This window comes from Pygocentrus nattereri, chromosome 7, assembly GCF_015220715.1.
Source record: "Pygocentrus nattereri isolate fPygNat1 chromosome 7, fPygNat1.pri, whole genome shotgun sequence".
NCBI lineage: Eukaryota > Metazoa > Chordata > Actinopteri > Characiformes > Serrasalmidae > Pygocentrus > Pygocentrus nattereri.
Window position 1 is genome coordinate 40,555,862 of NC_051217.1, and position 16,573 is coordinate 40,572,434.

General features: G+C 40.8%; 1 pseudogene; it reads right to left on the reverse strand.

The window, feature by feature from the left end:
- Nucleotides 1-71: 71 nt before the first annotated feature.
- Nucleotides 72-7,275, reverse strand: LOC108434093 (annotated as a pseudogene).
- Between the last annotated feature and the right edge of the window lie 9,298 nt (nucleotides 7,276-16,573).

Sequence of the window (16,573 nt, forward strand, 5' to 3'; positions counted from 1 at the left end):
CTGAGCTACCCCACGTTGTGATGGACATGGTGATGACAGACTGTATATGATGGCTGTGTAGAACTGCACTATCAGTTCCTGAGGAAGTGCATCCTCTGCTGGGCTTTCTTGACGATGGAGCTGATGGTATTGCCCCATTTCAGGTTCCTGGTAATTGTTGTGCCCAGGAACTTGTAGGACTGCACTGCCATCACAGTTCTGTCCAGGATGGTGAGTGCTGTCAGGGTTGGAGGGCTCTTCCTGAAGTCCACTGTCATCTCTACTGTTTTTGCTTTATTCAGCACCAAGTTGTTGTGGCTGCTCCAAAGAACCACCTGATCAACCACCCGTAAGCAGATTCATCACCGTCTTGGATGATACCAATGACTGTAGTGTCATCTGTATACTTCAAGATTTTGACTGAGGGGTCCATGGAGGTACATCCATTACTGTACAGTGAGAAGAGAAATGGTGCAAGTACACAACCATGTAGAGCTCCCATATTGATGATCTGGGTATTTGAGGTGAACTTTCCCAGTCTCATCTGCTACTCTCTGCTAGTGAGGAAGTTGGTGATCCACTGGCAGGTAGGAGCTGGCTGAGTTGGAGCATTTTGTTGTGTAGCTGTTCTTGGATGGTTGTATTAAAGGCTGAACTGAAATTCAAGAGCAGAATTGTTCAAGACGTTCCTGGGTGTTCAAGCTGTTGGAGAACAAAATAGAATCCCATGTTCACTGTGTCGTCCACTGACATGTTTGCCCAGTATACAAACTGCAGGGAGTCTAGCAGAGGATCTGTGATGTTCTTCAGGTGGGTGAGAACCAGTCTCTCAACGGATTTCATGACTAAAGAGGTCAAAGCAGTGGCTCTGTAGTCATTCAATCCTGTAATAATTGCTTTCTTGGGAACTGGTATTATGGTGGAGTGTTTGAAGCAGGAACAGCTCCACTAATTTGTTGAAGAGCAATGTAAACACTGGCACGAGCTAGTTCGGTGCAGGCCCTCAGACAGGAGGGTGATACACCATCTGGTCCTAGTGCTTTCCTCACTTTTTGGTCTCCTGAAGAGTTGATTCACGTGACAGGAGGGTGTGAATCTGTGCTGAATGTGTATGTGGAGCTGTGCTTTTCAAACCTGCAGTAAATGGTGTTTAGTCATTGCCAGCTGATAACCACCCACTGTCTCAAGAGGTGGTCCTTTGATGTTCTGCAGGTGATTCCAGGCGGTTGATCGCTCATTTGTGGGCATCATACTACTCAGCTTGTTTGGGTAGCTCTTCTTTACAGCTTTGGTTTCTTTGTTTAGTGTGTTCCTTGCCTGATTGTACAGAGCCCGATCTCCAGTCCTATATGTTTCTTCTTTAGACTGCCGCAACTGTTTCAGTTTGGTATTAAACCAGGGCTTGTCGTTGTTATGTTTAATGTGAGTCCTGGTGGGAACACAGATGTCTTCACAAAAGCTAATTTAGGATGTCACAGTATTCATATATACATCCAGGCTGCTTGTAGCATCCTCAAACACACTACAATCTGTTAATTCCATGCAGTCCTGAAGCCTTTCTTTATCCTTGGTGGTCCACTTCTTCACAGAGCTGACTACAGGTTTGGCACACTTGAGCTTCTGCATATAGATTGAAAGGAGGTGGATTAGAGCGTGATCGGACAGGCCCAGAGCAGCATGGAGAACAGAGCGATAGGCCCCCTTTAACACAGCATAGCAGTGATCTAAAATGTTACCCTGGTGGGGAAGGTAACATGCTGTCTGAGCTCAGGGACAGGTGTATCTTGCAAAAATAGTTTATAGTTTGAGTTAATTAATTTTTTGTGTTATTGTTATTTCACTGGTTTTAAAGAACAAACTGGTGTGGGTGGAGCTAAGGCAGGGAAACGGGCTTTCATAGTTTCTAAAGAATATACAATTTCTTTGGCTGCAGCACTGCTCACATTCACCATTGAGGCAATTTCACAAAACTTCACAAAGTTTTCAGAGTGTGGTTTCCACTTAAGTAAGATATGAACATACAATTTCATGTACAAAAACATTACTGCTCCCATAATTACTAGAACACTATTGAGCTTACAGTTTATTAAAGTATTCTAATTCCACACCATGGTTACATACATTTACTTGGAATGTCTAGCCATTCTACTTCTAAAAGTAATGTGACTACTAAGACAAAGAAATGAGATTTCTAAAGAAGGGCATAATTTCTAAGTTATTATTTATCAATGATAACATCACTAAAGAATGATCAAGCGGTGAGAAGTTACATAGTGGATTAAAATAAATTTTGAGTACATTACTCAATCACACTTAATGTCCTTAATGTACTTAATGTCCACACTTAATAGATATTTCTGGCGGAAACACTTTTATACTTTAAGTATATATAGTTACAGAGGTTACAACTACACACACATTTCTACTTCTAATAAAAAGACTCAAAAGAAAGGATGTTAGGTTGAAATATTATTCAGCGGGACATATCGATGTAACTAACCTTATAGTATTTTTAGAAAAATAAATAAATTGAAAAAATACAAATGATTAAAGCTACAGTCATTCCAATTTCAACTAAGGGAAAGCCCTTAGTTTTTTCTTTAGAATTTAATCTGGATATACTGCAAAGGGAATTTGTGAGGTGGGCCATTGACATGTCAACTCAGGGTGAGCAGTAGTACCATCTTGGCATTTTTTATCTCTGTTTAATCTTTGTGGAGAAGAGAGAAGGGGAATTCCCAAGTCATGAACTTGATTCATATCCAGAATTTACTGTGGCTAGGTCCAAAGTCTCTTCAGGTTGTTTAAAAGGGTTTGGTGGGGTGGTCCATTAGCACTAACTCAAAATGTTGACCAAAATGGTCTCCAGACCTAATGGCCAATGCGCCTGCTCCCCAGCTCAGCTGCCTGGTTGAATGGTTGAACCTGAGGTGTGGTCTAGTGGCTTCGCTGTGTAACAGCCAGAAGGGCCTGGGGGGCCAGAGTTCATGACTTTTGTTCCGCCTTTGTGGCTCTCATGGCCATTGTCATCTTCTTCAGGTCTCTGGTAGCTGATGTCCTCCTCCCTTTCTCGTTCCTCGATGGTGTTCGGCATTCAAACCCAGTCTTCCCGCCAGCTTTCATAGCTCTTATCAGGGCTCGGGGAAAAGTGCATGGCAAAGAAAACTCATGTACATGTCCAATCAGACATACATGCATCCACCAAGTCATGGCAATATGCAAGATGTGCTGTATAATGACAGAGTGGACTTGACCTCAGCTAATTGTTAAGACATATAGTGAAATATTAAATGAAATTAACCTTTATATGTAGTGAAAATGCAGCAAATGTGTTCAGTTCATTGAAGATAATAAAAAAAGGTGGTGATGTCACTGAGGTGAGTTTCTTAAAGTAATATCAAATGAAGGGGTGGACAGCAAATATTGGTTTAAATAGCTTTAAATTTTTATGAAAATTGCAAAATGGGTAAAGTAAAGCTTTGTTTCACAACATTTAAAAAAAAAATTATTATAATATATTAAATTGATAATTTAATACATTTTGAACATGGTGAAAGTAAAACTTAGAAAAGGAAAAGAAATATTCAAGATTCTGCACTTTGTCTATCAGTGGCCTTTGTACAAAAAGGTCTGACTTTTATTTCAGTCTCATCTTTGATATTAAAGCTTGTCTTCTGATATTACTCACATAGATTTAATCTACTTATCAGAGATAACGCTAGCTTGCATGCACACTGTCATTAAAGCCAAAGGGGGCATACAAAATTCTAGTAAATTCTCAAATTCAGGTAAATATTTATGACCCCTGGTTGCTAAGACTGTCCACTTACATTTTTCTAAAATGTCTCATTGATTATGTTTACATCTGAGAGATTCTTGTATGTTGATTCCTTAATATTCCCGTTTTATTATATGGTTTAAAATGTTAAATTATGAATAATTGAAAGGGTCATGTGCTTTATATTTAGGCATAACCATAAACCTTCAAGTCACTTTATGCATAATTTTTTTTTTGTGTTTTTTTCTGGTTTCATTATAATTACATAACACTTAGGAAGAAAGATACAGAATAACAAACCAAAGCTTGAGGCCAAAATAGCAAATATCTCCACAGCTACAGTGAACTTTCCAGGAGAGCTGACATAAGCTGGGATGAAGGTGATCCACACTGCACAGAATATGAGCATGCTGAATGTGATGAACTTGGCTTCATTAAACTTATCAGGCAGCTTCCGAGCCAGAAAAGCTAAAACAAAACAAAGTAGAGCCAGTAGTCCTACATAACCCAGCACAGCCCAGAAACCTATAGCTGAACCTAACTGACATTCTAGAATGATCTTTTCCTTGTAGTGATTTAGATTTTTGAAGGGGAAAGGAGGAGATGTTGTTAACCAAAGTACACAAATAAGGACCTGTATGAGAGTGAAAGCAAGAACACTGAGTCTCTGCTGTGGAGGCCCAAACCATTTCATAATATTACTGCCTGGAAGTGTAGCTCTGAAGGCCATTAACACCACTATTGTTTTCCCCAGAACACAGGAGATGCAGAGGACGAAGGTGATTCCAAACGCTGTGTGACGCAGCACACAGGACCACTCAGAGGGCTGACCAATGAAAGTAAGTGAGCAGAGAAAACACAGAGCCAGTGAAAGGAGCAATAAGAAACTTAGCTCTGAATTGTTGGCTTTGACTATTGGGGTATTTTTGTGTCTGAAGAATATAATTGCTATTATTATTGTCATAAATGTACCAATAATTGAAACAGTTGTTAGTAAAATTCCCATCGTTTCCTCATATGACAAGAATTCAATTTCCTTCTTTACACATTCATTCCTGTGTTGATTTGACCAGTAGTCTTGGTAGCATTGTTCACATTTAACCGAGTCTGTCAGAGAGAAATATAATACATACATAATAAAAAAAGGTGAAATGCAGAGGGACTGTAACTGAAAGAATGTATTCTATATAACGTTGCATTTGTCTTGTCTCTTAAAAGATGGAGAAAAGGTTCTAAAATTGAAACAATTTAGGCTTAATTATCACAGATTTTCTACAGTATTTTCTGATTAGCTGTAGTACCAACAATACTCTTTCAACTTTTGTGAATATTTGTACCTGTCATATTACTGATCTCTCCTTCAGCACATGGTATACAGTCAAAGCAGCAGATAGGCTTTCCTTTCTGCACAGCCTTCCTGGTGCCTGGAGGGCAGCTCTCACTGCACACAGACACCGGCAGCTATGAACAAAGCAAATGTTTAATAACCTAAAAGAACATATAATTTACACATATTTTACATATTTGATATAAATTATGCATGATTCCTTAAGACTGACATTCAATTCTCTCTCTGTACCTGGCTTGTATTTTGCGCCCACACAATGGACTGAGTTTGTACTGCCAATCGATTTTCAGCAGGGAAAGAAGAGTCATAATATCCAACAGTGACAAACTCATGATGATCTTCAATAGTTTGCAAGTTTATTATATCATATTTGGATGGAGGGTCACCATTTTTATCGAAATAAACCTCGTCGCCTTCTTTGGTTTTGAAGCGCACTCTTTTCACATGTTCTAGAAACTGACCAAATACAATGAAGTTTAAGTTACAAATGTAAAACAGCTTAACACTTATTTCTCAATAAAAGTAGAGCATTTGGCTTCAGACTTAGTGCTATACACAAATATGGATGCTTTTAACTATAAGATTCATGTTTAAATAGACTTTTAACTTACAGTTGGAGGATCAGGCTGCTTCTTTGTAGGACATGTTTGCGTACAGCCAAGAAGGTCATGCAGTGTATGGGCAATAGTGTATACTGCTTTATAAGCATTACTGAAAATGGGCATCATGGTCATGTCTGTGAATTCATTGTCCATTTCAGACAGTTCCTCCTGTCCTGTGCATAATATTGTTTCATTTGAGTTATTCTGCACTGTATATTTGCAATGAAACAATGTCTCCCAGAATTCAGTAAAAATGGCACTGCCTGCAGATTTCAGTGGATTTATATCCAGTATGAATTCCTCCAGACCCGTCACTGTTGCTTTGGGTATTGCTAGCCCTATGGCTCCTTGCAGTATTTTGTGCTTATCCAGTCTGGCTACAGTTGAATCAGCGATCCAAGCTGCAGTTCCCACCCACTGGTATCCAGTAATGTTGTGCTCATGAAATACATCCAGCAAAATTTCCAAGTCCCAATAAGCAACAAATGCCACAATCACTCGAGAAGTAGAGCTTTTGATCTGCTGGATTATTCTCAGCACTTTTTCTTGTGAGTAAGTTCTGAAAAATGGAAGGGAATATTCTAAGCAAACACCCAACTTTTCAGCAGCTTCAGTAAATGCAGCCATCCCATTGTTACCATAATCATCATCTCTTCTTATTCCGCCCACCCAGGTCCAGCCAAACTGCTTGACCATCTCTGCCATTGCTCTGCTTAGATAGTAATCACTGGGAACAGTGCGCAAAAATGTGGGATATATTCTTTTGTCGCTGAGACACTCGCAGGTGGAATCATGACTGATCTAAAAACAGATTCACACAGGTCTGTAGGATTATGTTCAGTTATATTCTTTATGCCAGATATGCATTCCCTTTAGGACTACAGTTGAGTTCAGAAATTATTTTACATAAAGGTAATAATATTGATAAAAATTGATTAAATGCTTACTAAGGGAATGTTGAAAGGCCCAATAGTCTTTGTAATTGCCATTGATACTGATGAGTATGTCTCGCCAATTATGGCTTGTGCCTGTGCTGGCTTTGTGCAGGGCTCATCCAGTATTGAGTTCTCATTTCCATTAAGAAGTGCCAGAGCCATTTTAACCCCCAAAGCCCTGGAACTGCATGTGTCATAGATCTTGTAGCCCAGTGAGACTCCAGGGAGTAAAGAAGAGCTGTTGTTGATCTCTTCTATTGCAAAAATAATGGTCTGTGAATACTGCATTGCTCTGAAATCAAGACTGGATTAGGGAAAAAATATACAAATATGTTTAAGGACACTATCTTGAACCCAAATTAATACTGTATTATTTAGGTGCTTAAAATAGTAAATCTCACGTTGTTATGCTGCTTACCTTACACATTTCAGTGGTGATGGCTTGACCATATAGGACATATCTGTGATTTCCCAAGTCCTGTGGAAGGGGAAAATCCCTCCAACTATAATATCACCATCCTTTGAAAGTTGTGGATAAACAGGTTCTCCTTGCAGGCTACAGAACGTCCCATTTGTTCTGAAAACATTTATGATGACCATTACTATATGCAAGAGATTAAAGACAGACTCCATCCACCCATTCAACTTATGAGTAGTGATAATGATTAAGTGTGTGCAATGATGGATGTTTCAGCTGTTTGGACAGCAAGTTTTTGTAGTACTTATACAGAAATGCAAATGCCCTCTATGGAAATGTTACACTGGTAACTAGTCACAGTCAAAGGAGGTGTGGCTTTCAAATGTTTGCAGCACTAATGTGAAAGAAGTTGACTTTTTTTTTTGCCTGTTTTACCTTCATATTGTTTTTAATGCATTCTTATTTTTTGTGCAGTTTTTTAAGACTGTATTTTTTCATTGTTGATACTTTCAGTATATCTGTGTAGTGATCTTTTTAATAATGTCATGCATATTTCCAAGACAAATGATTTTAGTTCAATATCCAAATGTCCAACCAATCCTTCTTAAAAGAAAATAAATGATTACTTAAACAACTTTTTTGCTCTACTACTAAGAATTAAATTTAAAATTGATTATTTTATGATTGTACCGTGAAGTTTTTTCTGTCTTTGTCAGTTAACTGCATAAGTTCATTAAGCGCAGTGCTTTTTTAAGGCCAAATTGGGCTTTGCATATCGGCTCCAGAAAATGAAGAAGGTGGACAAACAGTGTGACTGACTGATTAATTCCAGATTCTTGCTGTTTTACTGGAAGTATCTTGTCTACTCTAGTATGTGACCAGCCATATGCTTTGGTCAATCTTACTGTCTCCCACGCAACACTATGAGCCTTCTGTGCTAAGCTGTTTTTCTGGACACACTCATATCAGATCCTCTCCTGTCCAGTGAGTCTGTGTCTTAGATTTGCATGCTTGAATGATCCTAGGAGCTATGTTGCCTGGAGCAAAAGCTCCTGGTAGGGGTCTCCCATGGCAAACTGGTCCTAGGTGACAGGTCAGACAAAGTGTGATCCATAATAACCCCTATGAAAATCACAAAAACAGGACTTGTGTACCCTGCCCGGAACAGGGTTACCGGGGCCCCACCCTGGAGCCAGGACTGGGGGAGGGACTCGCCAGCGAGCGTCTGGTGGCCGGGCATTTACTCATGGTGCCTGGCCGGGCCCAGCCCGAAGGAGTTACATGAGTGGCAGTAGTAGGAGTTCAGTGCGTTGTGGATCGGGCAGTGTCCAAAGGCGTGGGCCTTGGCGTTCTGATCCTCGGTTGCTGAAACTGGCTTTTGGAACTTGGAACGTTACCTCACTGGTGGGGAAGGAGCCTGAGTTGATGCGCAAGGTTGAGAGATACCGGCTAGATATAGATGGGCTCACCTCAACACACAGCTTGGGCTCTGGGTCCAATCTCCTTGAGAGGGGCTGGACTTTATTCTTTTCTGGAATTGCCCATGGTGAGAGGCGGTGGGCAGGTGTGGGCTTTCTCATAGCCCCTCGACTCGGTGCCTGTATGTTGGGGTTTTCTCCGGTGGATGAGAGGGTAGCTTCCCTATGCCTTCGGGTTGGGGAATGGGTCCTGACTGCTGTCTGTGCTTATGCACCAAACAGCAGTTCAGAGTACCCAGCCTTCTTAGAGTGCTTGGGAGGGGTGCTTGAAAGTGCTCCTCCTGGAGACTCTATTGTCCTACTGGGGGACTTCAACGCTCACATGGGCAATGACGGTGAGACCTGGAGGGGTGTGATTGGGAGGAATGGCCTCTCTGATCTGAACCCGAGTGGTGTTAAGTTTTTGGACTTCTATGCAAACCACAGTTTGTCCATCACGAACACCATGTTTGAACACAAGGATGTCCATAAGTGCACATGGCACCAGGACACCCTAGGCCGCAGTTCAATGATTGACTTTGTGGTCGTGTCATCGGACTTGCGGCCAACATTGCTTGGACATCGGGGGCAGTGCCACTGGATTTGCAGACTGGGGTGGTGGTGCCTCTTTTTAAAAAAGGGGACTGGAGGTTGTGTTCCAACTACAGGGGAATCACACTCCTCAGCCTCCCTGGTAAGGTCTATGCAGGGCTACTGGAGAACAGTGTCCAGCTTATAGTCGAACCTCGGATCCAGGAGGAGCAGTGCGGGTTCCGCCCTGGTCGTGGAACACTGGACCACCTCTTCACCCTCTCCAGGATTCTGGAGGGTTCATGGGAGTTTGCCCAACCAGTCCACATGTGCTTTGTGGATCTGGAGAAGGCATTCGACTGTGTTCCCCGGGATATTCTGTGGGAGGTGCTTCGGGAGTACGGGATACATGGCTCTTTGCTACGAGCCATTCAGGCCCTGTACAAACAAAGCAGGAGTTTGGTTCGCATAGCCGGCAGTAAGTCAGACTCGCTCCCAGGGAGAGTTGGACTCCGTCAGGGCTGCCCTTTGTCACCGATTATATTCATAATTTTTATGGATAGAATTTCTAGGCGCAGTAAGGGGATGGAGGGTGTCCGGTTTGGTGACCTCAGGGTCACATCGCTGCTGTTTGCAGATGATGTGGTCCTATTGGGGACATCAGGCCGCGAACTTCAGCTTTCGCTGGATAGGTTTGCAGCCGAGTGTGAAGCGGCCGGGATGAGAAACCTCTAAATCCAAGACCATGGTTCTCAGGACTCTCCCTTAGAGATAGGGTGAGAAGGAGGGACTCGGAGTAGAGCCGCTGCTTCTTCACGTCGAGAGGAGCCAGCAGATGTGGTTCGGGCATCTGGTTATGATGCCTCCTGGACACCTCCCTCGGGAGGTGTCACAGGCAAGTCCACCTGGGAGGAGACCCCGGGGAAGACCCTGGACACACTCGCATGACTATATCGCCCAGCTGGCCTGGGAGCGCCTCGGAATCCCCCTTGGAGAGCTGGTGGAAGTGGCTGGGGAAAGGGAGGTCTGGGCTTCATTGCTTAGGATGCTGCCCCCGCGACCCGAACCCCGGAGAAGTGGAAGATAATGGATGGATGGATGGATGGATGGATGGATGGAGAGTTTACCAACACCTGCACCAGACATTGCACCCCAAATCATGACTGGCTATGGATATTTCACACTGGACCTCAAGTTTGGGTTCTGTTCCTCACCCGTCTTCCTCCAAACCCTTGGACCTTGATTCCCGAATGAAAGGCACACTTTACTTTCATAGGAAAAGAGGACCTTGGACCACTGGCCAACGGTCCAGCCCTTCTTCTCCTTGGCCCAGTTGAGATGCTTCCTACATTGGCTTAGGTTCAGAAGTGGCTTGACCCGAGGAACCCAACAGTTGTAGCTCATCTCCCGGATGTGTCTGAATGTGGTGGTCTTTGAAGCTGTGACTCCTGCCTCATCCCACTCTTTCTGGATCTCTGCCAGATTCTTGAATCTTCTCTTTTTGATAGTCCGCTGAAGCCTACGGTCATCTTCTCCTGCCACATTTTGTCCTTCCACTAAACTTTCCATTGATATGCTTGGACACAGCATTCTGTGAACAGCCAGCCTCCTTAGCTCAGCAAATTTTGTGGCTTACCCATCCTATGGAGGGTATCAATGATGGTCTTCTGTCTGCAGTCTTCCCCATATTGAACCAAACTGACACAATTGAACCAAACTGAATGTAATGACACCTGGGGAAACCTGTGCAGGTGCTTTGAGTTTAATAGATGATTAGTATGTCACACTCAGTTTAAAACATTCATGCCCTGCAAAATTTGGGCTGATTTCTCCACAGTATTCTAATTTTTTGAATTCCTGTTTTCATGGGTTTTATGAGCTGGAAGCCTAAATTATGTAAAAATAAACAAACCAATACTTGAGATCATTTAAATTGTGGGCCCTGAATCTATGATCTATGAAAGTTTAACTTTTTGAATGGAATTATGGAAATTAATCAACTTTTACATGATATTCTAATTTTTTGGAATGGGTCTGTAGATTGTCATTGCTGAAGAAGGACTGTTCCCAAATACGTGCATTCCCATTCAATAGTCTATAACCTCCTGACCAAGGTCTTTGTCTCAGTGCCACAGAAAGTGCAAGATATCTCTGTAGTCTTCACATACAAGAAAGCATCGAAACAACTGCTGAATATCTGCTGTAGCCGCCATAGTATCTTTTCTGAATCTAGGGGAGGACTCCAACTAGGAAATTGTTGAGGTCTGGCCCGGAAAGCAAAACATCATTGACAGAGACTCTGTCAAACTTTGACCTGGAGCCAAAAACAACCCAAGTTTGTCCTGGATTTTGTAAATGGTATAAGCCAAAATATGGCAGATAGCAATACTCTTGGCTTTCATCATTGTCAATTAAACCCTCACAATGAATCAACAAAAGTTGAAAACAAACATAGCTAAATGCAGCTATTCATTGTGTAAACACAGCCTAGTGTAAACTTCAGTACTTCATTACCAAATGAATAACAAAACAAAACAAAACAAATGGAACAAAGACTGGACAAACTGAGACACAAAACAAAAATACATCTTCAGGGCATGTTCTTTGCTGTCATGTGTTTTTCTCCTTGTGCCTCACACTCTCTAATTGTTTCAGTGGCTTTAAAGAAAGATATTTTGTGGGTGGGACAATAGCACGCTCAATTTCTAATGAATATGCAATTTCTTTGTCTGTGGCACTGCTCAGATTCGCCATTCAGACAATTTCACAAAACTTCACGAAGATTCTTGAGTGTGGTTACCACTTAAGTAAAAGACAAGCATACAATTTCATAAACAAAAACATTACTGCTCCCATAGTAAGAATTACCAGAACACAACAAATTATTGCATATAAAAGTATTCTAATTCCAGACCATGGAATCTCCAAAGACACACACTTAGTTTGTCTTGAAACTTTACTGTGGTTTTACTGCAAAGGGAATTTGTGAGAAGGTCCATTGACATCTCAACCCAGGATAAGCAGTGGTTTCTGCTGCAGGCTCCTTGGTGTTCAAACAGCAACCTTCATGCAGTCTCGTCAAAGCAGCACAGGTGCTCAGTTGGAAGATACTGTTGAATATTTAGGGATGACTCATGCCATTGCTGTAGTCTATTCACCAGCTGACCCATGCCACCCTAACAGGATTCAAGGCTGCTCTGTGAAGTGTATTTGACAACCCTGTCTGTGCTTGTGAGACTGCTTTTCAGCTTCTTCACTTATGATAGGGAAACTCTTGGTGGACATCTATGCCATTGAATTCTACCTATGCAGAGATTGGGTATCTACTAATGTTGAAGCATTGATGGCTATCTACTATCAGAAGTTGCCTGAGGAATGGATGGATGAACTAATCATGCATTACCCTTATCTTTTGAAGATCTATAAAAGCTGACCCTCAGACTGCTCCTTTTGGAGCATTGTCAGGATCGAAAGGCTGATTCCTGCTAGACATCCTCCTGAGGGACACATTGGCCCTTGTCCTGCCTTTGCCCTCCTTTGACTACCCCCTTTTACTGCTCAAGTCCTGAGAACAGCCCAGGCAGTAGGGCAGTACCTGTATTTCCCACCAAGAATGGGACACCTGTATACAGGGCAGTGACCTCTACTATGGGTGCTCTTGTCACTTTCAGGATCTGTCCCAGGCTAGGGGGGCCTGTGAAAGGCCCTACCCTTTTCACCAGCATTCAGGTCTCTTGGGAGGTGTCAGCAAAAGCACAAAATCATGGCGATTCCAGGAAAGCTGGTATTGTTGAAACCTTTGAAGTTCGAAAGCTGGGTTCACATATGGGAACAGATATCAACAAGGTTTACGGGGAGACCACTACATGTTCTTCTACCTGGTGATATAATTTTTATTATAGATGGACATAACACAAGCACGTATCCCATGTTAAGTGAGGCTTCCAGCTTGTTTTGGACATCCATCTCTACATGAAACTTGCAGTCTCTGTTTTACACAATGTTTGCCTCTTGAGTTTGTTGTGTCCAAAAGCAGGCTGTGTTTTGATCCAACCAAAATTAAGATAGTCTTGAATTGTCTGTGCATTACCTCACTCTGGTTTAGTGCTTCCTAGGTTTTTATAATTTTGGGCCATTTTAGAAAATCAGCACCACATGATGTATACTTCATTCTTCCAGTTGCCCAACTCTATTGCTTGTCGAGGTGGATGATTCTAAGGTGAATAGTTTATGATATCGGAAACCATGAGCCTCTTGCTGTGAAGCTAGCCCCCAAGCAGTGGAGACACTGGCTGGATGGTGGCTACATATCTGTTCCTAGTTCTCACAGATCATAAAAACTTTGAGATACCAAGTACCTCAACAAGCAACAAGCCAGATGGGTTTTATTTTTTAACCATTTCAATTTTGTAATGCCCTTTCAACTAGGCACATATGGCTTAAAACCTGAATCCTAGCACACAGATACTGGCACTTCAGTAAGACCTCAAGTCAGAGCACCCTCCAACAGGATCATGACACTGGAAGTAATCTCTCCATATGTACCCAAAGAAGGAGGCTAATAGGATTTCCGCAGCTGAGCATTTTGTCTATTCCTGCCACCATGTCTGGCAGTCTAAACCACTATTTGAGCTACTTTAAACACTTGGAAACAGATCAGCAACTGAAGAAGGTGACTGAGGCCCTTATTCCACCCAGGAAAGTGAGTCTGGATCTTCACAAAAGTTTTGTCTTTTCATCTTGAGCCCAGGAAGCTGGCCCCTCGATACATGGTTCCCATCAGCATGGTCAGGTGGGTTAATTATTTTTTTCTGCCCACTTTTTCAGTTCTATGTAGATTAATCCAACTTTTTATGTCTTGCATTTTAAGATGTCTCCCTGCCTTACACAGTCAAGCATCTCTGAAGTTCTGAGGCATATCCACTATCTGGTAGACAGGGTAGGATATGAGTGCTGCTTGGTTCCAGCTTGCCACATCCTTAATCCTAATTTAAATGGACTTTTTAGTGGGACTGATCAGCTAGCTTGGGAATGTTGAGAAGCAGTTTTCAGGTAAGCAGATATGTAACAGCCCAGCTTGGGGCCTGGCCATCTGCAAGAGTGGCTGCAGTAACCAAAGGGAGGCAGAAAGTTCCCCACTAGCAATCAGGACAACAAGCATAACCTCTGAATAGCCTACTTAAGGGAAGGTCTAACACCGATCAGTACTTGGGAAACACTTTATTTTGCAAAATCAAGCCAATATTTTATGACACAACCACAGGTTCTCTACACTCTGTCATGATTAAATACAACACATATAAATAATGTTTCTGAATTATTGTAGAAACTGTAAAATAAATTTGAGAGGTGTTGTCTCCCCTTTTCAACAGGAATTCTTATGTCCCTTCAGAATCATTGACAGTTACAGATTTGTTTCTTTCCTCACTGTTTTCACATCAGACATACATTTCCCTGGTGGTAACAGTAAACATCTTTGAACATCTTCATTATGTTAAAGAAATTAATTATAAATGGTTTGCTTACCTGTGAAGAGCTACTTATTTAGCTGAATAAAACATGAAGATAACAGTTGGACAAGGACATGATAGGGTGAACCAAGATATGACGGGTCAATTCAAATTTATAAAAAAATGCTATTAACACTGTGACCCTAATGAATAAGTATGCTTATATTTTACAGTGGAAAGTAGCTTTGGTTGTGTTAGTAAATGACAGAATTTGTCTCTGGTTTGGTCATGCTAAGTATTTAAGTACACTTGTTGCAATGTGATGAGTGACATGAGATAAAATTAACATTGTAGCATGCCATGTGCTACCCTAGGCACACGAAGAACGCTGGAGACAGGGTTCAAGGTTACAGCAGCCATTTTTACTGTAATGACAGACAAATAAAAACAAATCAAAACCAATGCTGGCCACTTTTCAATTTACAGCCTTCGTGCAGCGTCTGACAGCTATCATCAGGCTCAGGGCACAAGTGCATGCCACAAACCAGTTTATAATTTGAGAGCTACTACTTTAATTAAACAATAATGGCAAGAAAAAAATAAAGAAAAGTCATGTACCTATCCAACCAAGTCATGACAAGATGCATGATGGGTTGTACAATGACAGGGTGGACACTTAAGCTAAAATCAGCATTTGATGGTTTGATGGTCAATTGCAGACATATGAAAAATAGTAAATGATATTAACATATATGTATTGAACAAGCAGCACATGTTTGTGCCATTGAAAGTAAAATAATATAAAGATGGTGAGGTCAATTTCTTAAAGACACAGTTATATCAAATGTTGCGGTGGACAACAACTGTTAATTTACATTTCTTGATATTCCAATATGGGTAAAGTGTCTAAATTAATAATTTAAAACATTTCAAATGAATAATAACACAATTCTTTAAAAATAGGCAACACATTTTTTTAAGTGAAAATGACCATGCCTGTTTTTTCATAATAATGTGTTCATTTAGAGTAAAGCTTTAATTGTTTCACAAAGTACGTATATATAAATTATAAATTACTATGCTAGTAGTGTATATATATATATATATATATATATATATATCGTGTTGTAAATTTATAATGTAATACAGTATGAATGTGGTGAAAATAGTTTCTGCTTTTGGTAATAGTTGCTGATTTAATTTAGCCAATTATAGCAGCTATATGTTGGCTAAATGTTTCTATGATAAATAAGTTTCAAGCAGGTGGAAGCAAGTGAACATACATTTTGTGCATATTACAACAGTTCTTCTGCATAAAAGAAAAAAAAAACTTTAATGAAACATATTTCAAAGGCCTAAAATATACAGATTTTGAAGAAAAAAAAATCTATAGTGGAGTCCAAAGGCCTAAGACCACATTGAAACTATGGGATGTCATTCATTCAAACCAGAAAATCAGCAAAATCACAGTACAAATTTAAAGCAAAGCTAAGCTAAGAAAGGTACAATGTAAAAAAGGAAAAGCTAAAAGAAAGATTCTGCACTTTGTCTATCAATGGCCTTTGTACAAAACGGTCTGATATTGAGTCTTGAGCCTCTTCTTTTATATTGAAGCTTGTCTTCTGATTATTCTTCTAGGTATGATCTACTTACCAAAGTTAATACCAGCTTGAGTGCACACTGCTTTTAAAGCTAAAGGGGGCATACAAAATTCTGAGAAATTCTCAAATTCATGTAATATTTTATGGATTCTGCTTTTCACTCATGCTGTTAGGGTGTTAAGCTAATATATAATGAAGAAATAGAAAACAATTAAAGATAAGATTGTTAATTATAGGACATTTGTTCACAGTAGCGGAGAGCAAAAAGACACCCTAAGTATTTAATGCCCCTAAAGGCTACCTCACAGAAAGCTATTGCATGAAACTGTGTCTAATAAATTGCTTGAGGCCTGTGACATTATTTCACTATAGTTTTAAATTAAGGTTTTGACCATAAACATATATTTTGTTTAATGCATTCATGGAGGTACTTGCTGGACATTGTAAGGTAAAATAGTCCCATTTTATTTCACA